The 12,019-nt window shown below is 42.4% G+C and overlaps 1 protein-coding gene across 1 annotated transcript in view; it reads left to right on the top strand.

The window, feature by feature from the left end:
* LOC137466700 (maestro heat-like repeat-containing protein family member 1) overlaps positions 1-12,019 on the top strand; it is a 57,428-nt gene that overhangs the window by 28,322 nt on the left and 17,087 nt on the right. The gene's annotated exons all lie outside the window — the stretch shown is intronic.

Below are 12,019 nucleotides of genomic sequence, written 5' to 3'. Positions count from 1 at the left end.
GGAATTTTGGAGTTTTTGGGGCAGATTTGGGGTTTTTTTTTTTGTTTTTTTGGGAATTCTTTATGATTTGAGGTGGATTTTGGGGTAGTTCTGGGGTTCTTGGGCTTTTGAGAGAAAATTTTGGGGATTTTTGGCGGATTTTTTGGAATTTTTTGGGAATTCTTTGGGAATTTTTGTGAAATTTCGGGGAATTTTGGGGGTTTTTTGGGAATTTTTTTGGGATTTTTTTGGGAATTCTTTGGGATTTGAGGTGGATTTTGGGGAATTTTTAGGGTTCTTGGGCTTTCGAGGGCAGATTTTGGGGATTTTGGTGCAATTTTTTGGGAATTCTTTGGAATTTCTGGGGGATTCTTTGGAATTTTTGGGGAATTTCAGGGAATTTTGGGGTTTTTTGGGGATTTTTTGGGGGATTTTTTTGGGAATTCTTTGGGATTTCAGAGGGATTTTATGGGAATGTTTGTGAAATTTCAGGGAATTTTGGGGGTTTGGGGGTTTTTTGGGGATTTTTTATGTGATTTTTTTGGGAATTCTTTGGGATTTGAGGTGGATTTTGGGGAATTTTTGGGGTTCTTGGGCTTTCGAGAGAAGATTTTGAGGAATTTTGGGGAATTGTTTTGGGATTCTTTGGGATTTCAGGGGGACTTTTTGGGAATGTTTGTGAAATTTCAGGGAATTTTGGGGTTTTTTGGGATTTTTGGGGGGTTTTTTGGGAATTCTTTGGGATTTCAGGGGGATTCTTTGGGAATTTTGGGAATTTTGTGAAATTTCAGGGGATTTTGGGGTTTTGAGGGCAGATTTTGGGGAATTTTGGGCAATTTTTTGGGAGTTCTTTGGGATTTCAGGGGGATTTTTTATGGGAATTTTTGTGAAATTTCAGGGAATTTTGGGGTTTTGGGGGTTTTGAGGGCAGATTTTGGGATTTTTTTTGGGTTTTTGGGGGGATTTTTTGGGAATTCTTTGGGATTTGAGGTGGATTTTGGGGAAGTTCTGGGGTTCTTGGGCTTTTGAGGGAAAATTTTGGGGATTTTGGGGAATTTTGGGTGGAATTTTGGGAGTTCTTTGGGATTTCAGGGGAATTTTTTGGGGAATTTTTGTGAAATTTCAGGGAATTTTGGGGTTTTTAGGGCAGAATTTGGGATTTTTATGGGATTTTTTGGGAATTCTTTGGGATTTGAGGTGGATTTTGGGGAAGTTCTGGGGTTCTTGAGCTTTCGAGGGAAAATTTTGGGGTTTTTGGGGAATTTTTGGGGGATTTTTTGGGAATTCTTTGGATTTCAGAGGGATTTTATGGCAATTTTTGTGAAATTTTAGGGAATTTTGGGGGTTTGGTTTTTTTGGGGGGATTTTTTAATGGGATTTTTTTGGGAATTCTTTGGGATTTGAGGTGGATTTTGGGGTTTCAAGGGAAAATTTTGGAAATTTTGGGGGATTTTTTGGGAATTCTTTGGGATTTCAGGGGGATTCTTAGGGAATATTTGGGGAATTTCAAGGAATTTTGGGGTTTTGAGGGCAGATTCTGGGTTTTTTGGGGGGATTTTTTGGAATTCTTTGGGATTTGAGGTGGATTTTGGGCTTTCGAGGGAAGATTTTGGGGATTTCCAGGGATTTTGGGGAATTTTTGGGAATTCTTTGGGATTTCAGGGGGATTCTTTGGAATTTTTTAGGAATTTTCGCAAAATTTCAGGGAATTTTGGGGGTTTTGAGGGCAGATTTTGGGAATTTTTTTGGGTTTTGGGGGGATTTTTTGGGAATTCTTTGGGATTTCAGGGGGATTTTTTTGGGAATTTTTGTGAAATTTCAGGGAATTTTGGGGTTTTGGGTTTTTTGGGGGGATTTTTTATGGGATTTTTTGGGAATTCTTTGGGATTTGAGGTGGATTTTGGGCTTTTGAGGGAAGATTTTGGGGATTTTGGGAAATTTTTTGGGATTTCGTTGGGATTTCAGAGGGATTTAATGGGAATTTTTGGGAAATTTCAGGGAATTTTGGGGGTTTTGGGGATTTTTGGGGGATTTTTTGGGAATTCTTTGGGATTTCCGGGGAATTTTGGGGATTTTTTGTGAAATTTCAGGGAATTTTGGGGTTTTTAGGGCAGATTTTGGGGATTTTTGGGGGATTTTTTGGGAATTCTTTGGGATTTCAGGGGGATTCTTTGGGAATTTTTGGGGAATTTCAGGGAATTTTGGGGTTTTTTGGGGATTTTTTATGGGATTTTTTGGAATTCTTTGGGATTTGAGGTGGATTTTGGGCTTTCGAGGGAAGATTTTGGGGATTTTGGGAAATTTTTTGGGATTTCATTGGGATTTCAGAGGGATTTTATGGGAATTTTTTGGGAATTCTTTGGGTTTTTTATGGGAATTTTTGGGGAATTTCAGGGAATTTTGGGGGTTTCTGGGATTTTTGGGGGATTTTTTGGGAATTCTTTGGGATTTAGGGTGGATTTTGGGGTTTTGAGGGAAGATTTTGGGGATTTTGTGGGATTTTTTAGGAATTCTTTGAGATTTCAGGGGGATTTTTTGGGAATTTTGGGGGAATTTCAGGGAATTTTGGGGGTTTTTAGGGCAGATTTTGGGATATTTTTGGGTTTTTTGGGGGATTTTTTGGGAATTCTTTGGGATTTGAGGTGGATTTTGGGCTTTCAAGGGCAGATTTTGGGGATTTTGGGAATTTTTGGAAATTTTTTTGGGAATTCTTTGGGATTTCAGAGGGATTTTTTGGGAATTTTGGGAATTTTTGTGAAATTTCAGGGGATTTTGGGGTTTTTGAGGGAAGATGTTGGGGATTTTTTTGGGTTTTGGGGGATTTTGTGGGAATTCTTTGGGATTTGAGGTGGATTTTGGGGAATTTCAGGGAATTTTTGATTTTAGGGCAGATTTTGGGGATTTTTGGGCAATTTTTTGGGAATTCTTTGGGATTTCAGAGGGATTTTATGGGAATTTTTGTGAAATTTCAGGAATTTTGGGGGTTTTGGGGTTTTTTTGGGGATTTTTATGGGATTTTTTGGGAATTCTTTGGGATTTCAGGGGGAATTTATGGGATTTTTTTGTGAAATTTCAGGGAATTTTGGGGTTTTTAGGGCAGAATTTGGGTTTTTTTGGGGATTTTTGGGGAATTCTTTGGGATTTCAGGGGGATTTTATGGGATTTTTTTTGTGAAATTTCAGGGAATGTTGAGGTTTTTAGGGCAGAATTTGGGTTTTTTTGGGGGATTTTTGGGGAATTCTTTGGGATTTGAGGTGGATTTTGGGCTTTCAAGGGAAGATTTTGGGGATTTTGGGGAATTTTTGGGGGATTTTTTGGGAATTCATTGGGATTTCAGGGGGATTGTTTGGGAATTTTTGTGAAATTTCAGGGAATTTGGGGGTTTTTTGGGGATTTTTTATGGAATTTTTTGGGAATTCTTTGGGATTTCAGGGGAATTTTGGGGAATTTTCGTGTAATTTCAGGGAATTTTGGGGTTTTTAGGGCAGAATTTGGGTTTTTTGGGGGATTTTTGGGGAATTCTTTGGGATTTGAGGTGGATTTTGGGCTTTCAAGGGAAGATTTTGGGGATTTTGGGGAATTTGGGGGGATTTTTTGGGAATTCTTTGGGATTTGAGGGGGATTTTGGGTTTCGAGGGAAGATTTTGGGAATTTCCGGGGATTTTGGGAATTTTCGGGAATTCTTTGGATTTCAGGGGGATTTTTTGGGAATTTTGGGAATTTTTGTGACATTTCAGGGGATTTTGGCGTTTCGAGGGAAGATTTTGGGGATTTCCGGGGATTTTGGGGAATTTTTGGGAATTCTTTGGGATTTCAGGGGATTCTTTGGGAATTTTTGGGGAATTTCAGGGAATTTTGGGGGTTTTGAGGGCAGATTTTGGGAATTTTGGGGCAATTTTTTGGGAATTCTTTGGGATTTCAGGGGGATTTTTTGGGAATTTTTGTGAAATTTCAGGGAATTTTGGGGTTTTTTTGGGGATTTTTTTGGGAATTCTTTGGGATTTGAGGTGGATTTTGGGCTTTTGAGGGCAGATTTTGGGGATTTTGGGAAATTTTTTGGGAATTCTTTGGATTTCAGAGGGATTTTGGGGTTTTCGAGGGAAGATTTTGGGAATTTCCGGGGATTTTGGGGAATTTTTGGGAATTCTTTGGGATTTCAGGGGGATTCTTTGGGAATTTTGGGAATTTTTGTGAAATTTCAGGGAATTTTGGGGTTTTTAGGGCAGAATTTGGGGTTTTTGGCGATTTTTTTGGGAATTCTTTGGGATTTGAGGTGGATTTTGGGGAATTTTTGGGGTTCTTGGGCTTTCGAGGACAGATTTTGGGAAATTTTGGGCAATTTTTTGGGAATTCTTTGGGATTTCAGAGGGATTTTAGGAATTTTTGGGATTTCCTTGGGATTTTATGGGAATTCTTGTGAAATTTTAGGAATCTTGGGGGGTTGGGGGATTTTTTATGGATTTTTTTGGGAATTCTCTGGGATTTAGGGTGGATTTTGGGAATTTTGGGGGATTATTTGGGAATTCTTTGGGATTTCAGGGGGATTTTTTGGGAATTTTTGTGAAATTTCCGGGAAATTTGGGGTTTTTTTGGGGATTTTTTTTGGGAATTCTTTGGGATTTGAGGTGGATTTTGGCTTTCGAGGGAAGATTTTGGGGATTTTGGGGAATTTTTGGGGAATTTCAGGGGGATTTTTATGGTAATTTTCATGTAATTTCAGGGAATTTTGGGGTTTTTAGGGCAGAATTTGGGATTTTTTATGGGATTTTTTTGGGAATTCTCTGGGATTTGAGGTGGATTTTGGAGTTTCCAGGGAAGATTTTGGGATTTTGGGGAATTTTGGGCGATTTTTTTGGGAATTCTTTGGGATTTGAGGTGGATTTTGGGCTTTTCGAGGGAAGATTTTGGGAATTTCCGGGGATTTTGGGGAATTTTTGGGAATTCTTTGGGATTTCAGGGGAATTTTGGGGAATTTTTTGGGAATTTTCGCAAAATTTCGGGGAATTTTGGGGGTTTTGAGGGAAGATTATGGGATTTTTTTGGGGTTTTTGGGGGATTTTTTGGGAATTCTTTGGGATTTGAGGTGGATTTTGGGGAAGGTTTGGAGTTCTTGAGGTTTCGAGGGAAGAATTTGGGGATTTTGGGGAATTTTGGGCGATTTTTTTGGGAATTCTTCGGGATTTCAGGGGATTCTTAGGGAATTTTTGTGAAATTTCAGGGAATTTTGGAGTTTTGGGGGTTTTGAGGGCAGATTTTGGGATTTTTTTGGGGTTTTGGGGGGGATTTTTTGGGATTTCTTGGGGATTTGAGGTGGATTTTGGGGAATTTTTGGGGTTCTTGGGGTTTCGAGGGAAGATTTTGGGGATTTCCGGGGATTTTGGGGAATTTTTGGGATTCTTTGGGATTTCATGGGGATTTTTTGGGAATTTTTTTGGAATTTTCGCAAAATTTCGGGGAATTTTGGGGGTTTTGAGGGAAGATTTTGGGAATTTTTTTGGGTTTTTGGGGATTTTTTGGGAATTCTTTGGGATTTGAGGTGGATTTTGGGGAATTTCAGGGAATTTTTGGGTTTTAGGGCAGATTTTGGTTTTTTTGGGGGATTTTTTGGGAATTCTTTGGGAATTTTTGTGAAATTTCAGGGAATTTTGGGGGTTTTGGGGTTTTTTGGGGATTTTTTATGGGATTTTTTGGGAATTCTTTGGGATTTGAGGCGGATTTTGGGGAAGTTCTGGGTTCTTGGCTTTCGAGGGAAAATTTTGGGGATTTTGGGGGATTTTTTGGGAATTCTTTGGGATTTCAGGGGGATTTTATGGGAATTTTTGGGGAATTCCAGGGAATTTTGGGGATTTGATGGCAGATTTTTGGTTTTTTTGGGGGATTTTTTGGGATTTTTTTGGGAATTTTTGTGAAATTTCGGGGAATTTTGGGGGGTTTGGGGTTTTTTGGGAATTTTTATGGGATTTTTTGGGAATTCTTTGGGATTTGAGGTGGATTTTGTGGAATTTTTGGGGTTCTTGGGGTTTCTAGGGAAAATTTTGGGGATTTTTGGGGAATTTTGGGCAATTTTTTGGGAATTCTTTGGGATTTCAGGGGAATTTTGGGGAATTTTTGTGAAAATTCAGGGAATTTTGGGGTTTTGGGTTTTTTTTTGGGGATTTTTTATGGGATTTTTTGGGAATTCTTTGGGATTTGAGGTGGATTTTGGGCTTTCAAGGAAGATTTTGGGGATTTTGGGAAATTTTTTGGGAATTCTTTGGGATTTCAGGGGATTTTATGGGAATTTTTGGGATTTCCTTGGGATTTTATGGGAATTTTCATGTAATTTCAGGGAATTTTGGGTTTTTAGGGCAGAATTTGGGATTTTTTTATGGGATTTTTTTGGGAATTCTTTGGGATTTGAGGTGGATTTTGGAGTTTCCAGGGAAGATTTTTGGGATTTTGGGGAATTTTGGGCGATTTTTTGGGAATTCTTTGGGATTTCAGGGGGATTCTTTGGGAATTTTGGGAATTTTTGTGAAATTTCAGGGGATTTTGGGGTTTCGAGGGCAGATTTTGGGGAATTTTGGGCGATTTTTTGGAATTCTTTGGGATTTCAGGGGGATTTTATGGGAATTTTTGGGGAATTTCAGGGAATTTTGGAGTTTTTGGGGCAGATTTGGGGTGGGTTTTTTTTTGTTTTTTTGGGAATTCTTTGGGATTTGAGGTGGATTTTGGGGTTTCAAGGGAAAATTTTGGGAATTTTGGGGGATTTTAGGGGAATTCTTTGGGATTTCAGGGGGATTTTATGGGAATTTTCGTGTAATTTCAGGGAATTTTGGGGTTTTTAGGCAGAATTTGGGGTTTTTGTGGGATTTTTTGGGAATTCTTTGGGATTTGAGGTGGATTTTGGAGTTTCCAGGGAAGATTTCGGGGGATTTTGGGGAATTTTGGGGTATTTTTTGGGAATTCTTTGGGATTTCAGGGGGATTTGGGGCTTTCGAGGGAAGATTTTGGGAATTTCCGGGGATTTTGGGGAATTTTTGGGAATTCTTTGGGATTTCAGGGGGATTTTTTGGGAATTTTGGGAATTTTTGTGAAATATCAGGGGATTTTGGGGTTTTGAGGGCAGATTTTGGGATTTTTTTTGGGTTTTTTATGGGATTTTTTGGGAATTCTTTGGATTTGAGGTGGATTTTGGGGAAGTTCTGGGGTTCTTGGGCTTTTGAGGGAAAATTTTGGGGTTTTTGGGGGATTTTTGGGGGATTTTTTTGGGAATTCTTTGGGATTTCAGAGGGATTTTATGGGAATTTTTGGGATTTCCTTGGGATTTTATGGGAATTTTTGGGAAATTTCAGGGAATTTTGGGGGTTTTGGGGTTTTTTTGGGGATTTTTATGGGATTTTTTGGGAATTCTTTGGATTTCAGGGGGAATTTATGGGATTTTTTTGTGAAATTTCAGGGAATTTTGGGTTTTTAGGGCAGAATTTGGGTTTTTTTGGGGGATTTTTGGGGAATTCTTTGGGATTTCAGGGGGATTTTATGGGATTTTTTTTGTGAAATTTCAGGGAATGTTGAGGTTTTTAGGGCAGAATTTGGGGTTTTTGGGGGGATTTTTGGGGAATTCTTTGGATTTGAGGTGGATTTTGGGCTTTCAAGGGAAGATTTTGGGGATTTTGGGGAATTTTTGGGGGATTTTTTGGGAATTCATTGGGATTTCAGGGGGATTGTTTGGGAATTTTTGTGAAATTTCAGGGAATTTGGGGGTTTTTTGGGGATTTTTTATGGGATTTTTTGGGAATTCTTTGGGATTTCAGGGGAATTTTGGGGAATTTTCGTGTAATTTCAGGGAATTTTGGGGTTTTTAGGGCAGAATTTGGGGTTTTTTTGGGGATTTTTTGGGAATTCTTTGGGATTTGAGGTGGATTTTGGGGTTTAGAGGGAAAATTTTGGGGATTTGGGGGAATTTGGGGGGATTTTTTGGGAATTCTTTGGGATTTGAGGGGGATTTTGGGGTTTCGAGGGAAGATTTTGGGAAATTTCCGGGGATTTTGGGGAATTTTCGGGAATTCTTTGGGATTTCAGGGGGATTTTTTGGGAATTTTGGGAATTTTTGTGACATTTCAGGGGATTTTGGGGTTTTTGAGGGAAGATGTTGGGAATTTTTTTGGGTTTTTGGGGAGATTTTTTGGGAATTCTTTGGGATTTGAGGTGGATTTGGGGGAATTTCAGGGAATTTTGGGTTTTAGGGAAGATTTTGGGGATTTTTGGGCAATTTTTTGGGAATTCTTTGGGATTTCAGGGGGATTCTTTGGGAATTTTTGGGGAATTTCAGGGAATTTTGGGGTTTTGAGGGCAGATTCTGGGTTTTTTTGGGGGATTTTTTGGGAATTCTTTGGGATTTGAGGGGGATTTTGGACTTTCGAGGGAAGATTTTGGGGATTTTGGGGATTTTGGGGAATTTTTGGGAATTCTTTGGTATTTCAGAGGGATTTTATGGGAATTTTTGGGATTTCCTTGGGATTTTATGGGAATTTTTGTGAAATTTTAGGGGGGGGGGGGGAATTTTGGGGGGTTTTGGGTTTTTTGGGATGTCTTTGGGATTTCAGGGGAGTTTTGGTGAATTTTTATGAAATTTCAGGAAATTTTGGGGTTTTTAGGGCAGAATTTGGGGTTTTGGGGGGATTTTTTTGGGAATTCTTTGGGATTTGAGGTGGATTTTGGGCTTTTGAGGGAAGATTTTGGGGATTTTGAGGAATTTTGGACAATTTTTTGGGATTTCAGGGGGATTTTTTGTGAAATTTCAGGGAATTTTGGGGTTTTGAGGGCAGATTTTGGGATTTTTTTTGGTTTTTTGGCGATTTTTTGGGAATTCTTTGGGATTTGTGGTGGATTTTGGGGATTTTTTTTGGGGGTTCTTGGGGTTTTGAGGGCAGATTTTGGGAATTTCTGGGGATTTGGGGGGGATTTGGGGGGTTGTTGCAGCTCTTTTGGGAAATTTTGGGCTTTTTTAGGGTTTTTTTTGGGTTTTATTTGGGATTTTTTTGGGGTATTGGGTTTTTTAGGGCATTTTTCCCCATTTTTCTCACGTTGTTTCCCGTTTTTCCCGTGTTGTTTCCCATTTTCCCCGTGTTTTTCCTGTGTTTTTCCCGTGGTTTTTCCCGTTTTTCCCATTTTTCTCACGTTGTTTCCCAATTTCCCCGTGTCGTTTCCCGTTTTTCCTGTTTCCCCCCCATTTTTCCCGTTTTTCCCCCATTTTTCCCGTGTTTTCCCCGCGTTGTTTCCCGTTTTCCCCCGTTTTTCCTGTTTTCCCTGCGTCGTTTCCCATTTTCCCTGTGTTTTCCCCCCGTTTTTCCCTTTTTTCCTCCGTTTTTTTCCTGTGTTTCCCCTGTGTTTTCCCGCATCGTTTCCCGTTTTTCCCGTTATTTCCCCGCGTCGTTTCCCATTTTCCCACGATTTCCCATTTCCCCCCATTTTTCCCATTTTCTTTCCCGTTTTCCCGTGTTGTTTCCCGTTTTCCCCGTGTTTTCCCCGTGTTTTTTCCCGTTTTCCCCTGTTTTTCCCATTTTCCCCCCGTTTTCCCCATTTTTCCCGTGTTGTTTCCCATTTTCCCCATGTTTTTCCCGTGTTTTTGTGTTGTTTCCCGTTTTCCCTGTGTTTTCCCCGTGTTTTTTTCGTTTCCCCCCATTTTTCCCATTTTCTTTCCCGTTTTCCCTGTGTTGTTTCCCGTTTTCCCCATGTTTTCCCCATGTTTTTCCCTGTTTTTCCCGTTTTCCCCCGTTTTTCCCGTGTCGTTTCCTTTTTTCCCCGTGTTTTCCCCGTTTTCCCCCCCATTTTTCCTGTTTTCCGTGTTTTTCCCGTTTCCCCTTTTTTCCCTCCCGTTTTTCCCGTTTCCCCCCGTTTTTCCCGTTTTCCCTCCCGTTTTTCCCGTTTCCCCCCGTTTTTTCCCATTTCCCCCCCTTTTCCCGTTTTCCCCGCGTTGTTTCCCGTTTTTCCCCCCGTGTTTCCCCCGTTTTTCCCGTTTCCCCTCCGTTTTCCCCCGTTTCCCCCCCATTTTCCCCGTGTTTTCCTCGTGTTTCCCCCGTTTTCCCCCCGTTTTCCCCATTTCCCCCCGTTATTCCCGTTTTCCCCCGTGTTTCCCCGTTTTCCCCGTTTTCCCCCCGTTTTCCCCGTTTCCCCCCCGTTATTCCCGTTTTCCCCCGTGTTTCCCCCGTTTTCCCCCCGTTTTCTTCCCATTTTCCCCGTGTTTCCCCGTTTTTCCCGTTTTCCCCCATTTTCCCCATGTTTTCCTGGTGTTTTCCCCGTTTTTCCCCCCGTTTCCGCCCCGTTTCCCCCGTGTTTTCCCCGTTTTTCCCCGTTTCCCCCCCATTTTCCCCGTGTTTTCCTCGTGTTTTCCCCGTTTTCCCCCCCGTTTTCCCCGTGTTTTCCCCGTGTTTTCCCTGTGTTTTCCCTGTTTTCCCCCCTTTTTCCCCCCCTTTTCCTCGTGTTTTCCCCGTTTTTTCCCCTGTTATTCCCCCCGTTTTCCCCTTGTTTTTCCCGTTTCCCCCTCCATTTTTCCCGTTTTTCCCCCGTTTTCCCGTTTTCCCCCGTTTTTCCCCATTTTTCCCCGTGTTTTCCCCCCGTTTTCCCCGTTTTCCCCGTTTCCCCCCCGTTATTCCCATTTTCCCCGTTTTCCCCATTTTTCCCCGTGTTTTTTCCCCCGTTTTTCCCCCCATTTTTCCCGTTTCCCCCCCGTTTTCCCCGTTATTCCCCCCGTTTTTCCCCCCATTTTTCCCGTTTTCCCTGTTTTTCCCCCCGTTTTTCCCCCGTTTCCCCCCCGTTTTCCCCCGTGTTTTCCCTGTTTTTCCCCCCTTTTCCCCCCATTTTCCTCGTGCTTTCCCGTTTTTCCCCCGTTTTCCCCCCGTTTTCCCCCCCGTTTTTCCCATTTTCCCCCCCATTTTTCCCGTTTTCCCCCGTTTCCCCCCATTTTTCCTGTTTTCCCCCGTTTTCCCCCGCTTTCCCCCGTTTTTCCCGTTTTTCCCCGTGTTTCCCCCGTTTTTCCCCGTGTTTTCCCCCCGTTTTCCCCTGTGTTTCCCCCCGTTTTCCCCTTTTCCCCCCCGTTATTCCCGTTTTCCCCCGTGTTTCCCCCGTTTTCCCCCCGTTTTCTTCCCATTTTCCCCCGTGTTTCCCCCGTTTTTCCCCCGTTTCCCCCCCATTTTCCCCGTGTTTTCCTCGTGTTTTCCCCCGTTTTTCCCGTTTTCCCCCGTTTCCCCCCCGTTTTTCCCGTTTTCCCCGTGTTTTCCCTGTTTTTCCCCCCGTTTCCCCCCCATTTTCCCCGTGTTTTCCTCGTGTGTTCCCTGTTTTTCCCCCCGTTTTCCCCCGTGTTTTCCTCGTGTTTTCCCCATTTTTCTCTCCATTTTCCCCCGTGTTTCCCCCATTTTCCCCGTTTCCCCCCATTTTCCCCGTTTCCCCCGTTTTTCCCGTTTTCCCCCGTTTCCCCCCGTTTCCCCCATTTTTCGCGTTTTCCCCGTGTTTTCCCTGTTTTTCCCCCCGTTTTTCCCCCCATTTTCCCCGTGTTTTGCTCGTGTTTTCCCCATTTTTCCCCCCGTTTTCCCCCGTGTTTCCCCCGTTTTTCCCGTTATTCCCCCGTTTCCCCCGTTTTTCCCGTTTTCCCCGTGTTTTCCCTGTTTTTCCCCCCGTTTCCTCCCATTTTCCCTGTGTTTTCCTCGTGTTTTCCCCGTTTTTCCCCCCGTTTTCCCCCATGTTTCCCCCGTTTTCCCTGTTATTCCCCCCGTTTTTCCCCCCATTTTTCCCGTTTCCCCCCCGTTTTCCCCGTTATTCCCCCGTTTACCCGTTTTCCCTGTTTTTCCCCCCGTTTTTCCCCCGTTTCCCCCCCACTTTTTCCCCCCCCGTTTTCCCTCCCGTTTTTCCCCCATTTTTCCCGTTTCCCTCCCGTTTCCCCCCCGGTTTCCCGTTATTCCCCCCATTTTCCCCGTGTTTTCCTCGTGTTTTCCCCATTTTTCCCTTCGTTTTTCCCCCGTGTTTCCCCATTTTCCCCGTTTCCCCCCATTTTCCCCGTTTTCCC

This window comes from Anomalospiza imberbis, unplaced genomic scaffold (assembly GCF_031753505.1).
Source record: "Anomalospiza imberbis isolate Cuckoo-Finch-1a 21T00152 unplaced genomic scaffold, ASM3175350v1 scaffold_422, whole genome shotgun sequence".
NCBI classification, from domain to species: Eukaryota; Metazoa; Chordata; class Aves; order Passeriformes; family Viduidae; genus Anomalospiza; species Anomalospiza imberbis.
The sequence above is the reverse complement of the archived record's forward strand: the minus strand, read 5'-3'. Positions and strand labels throughout refer to the sequence as shown.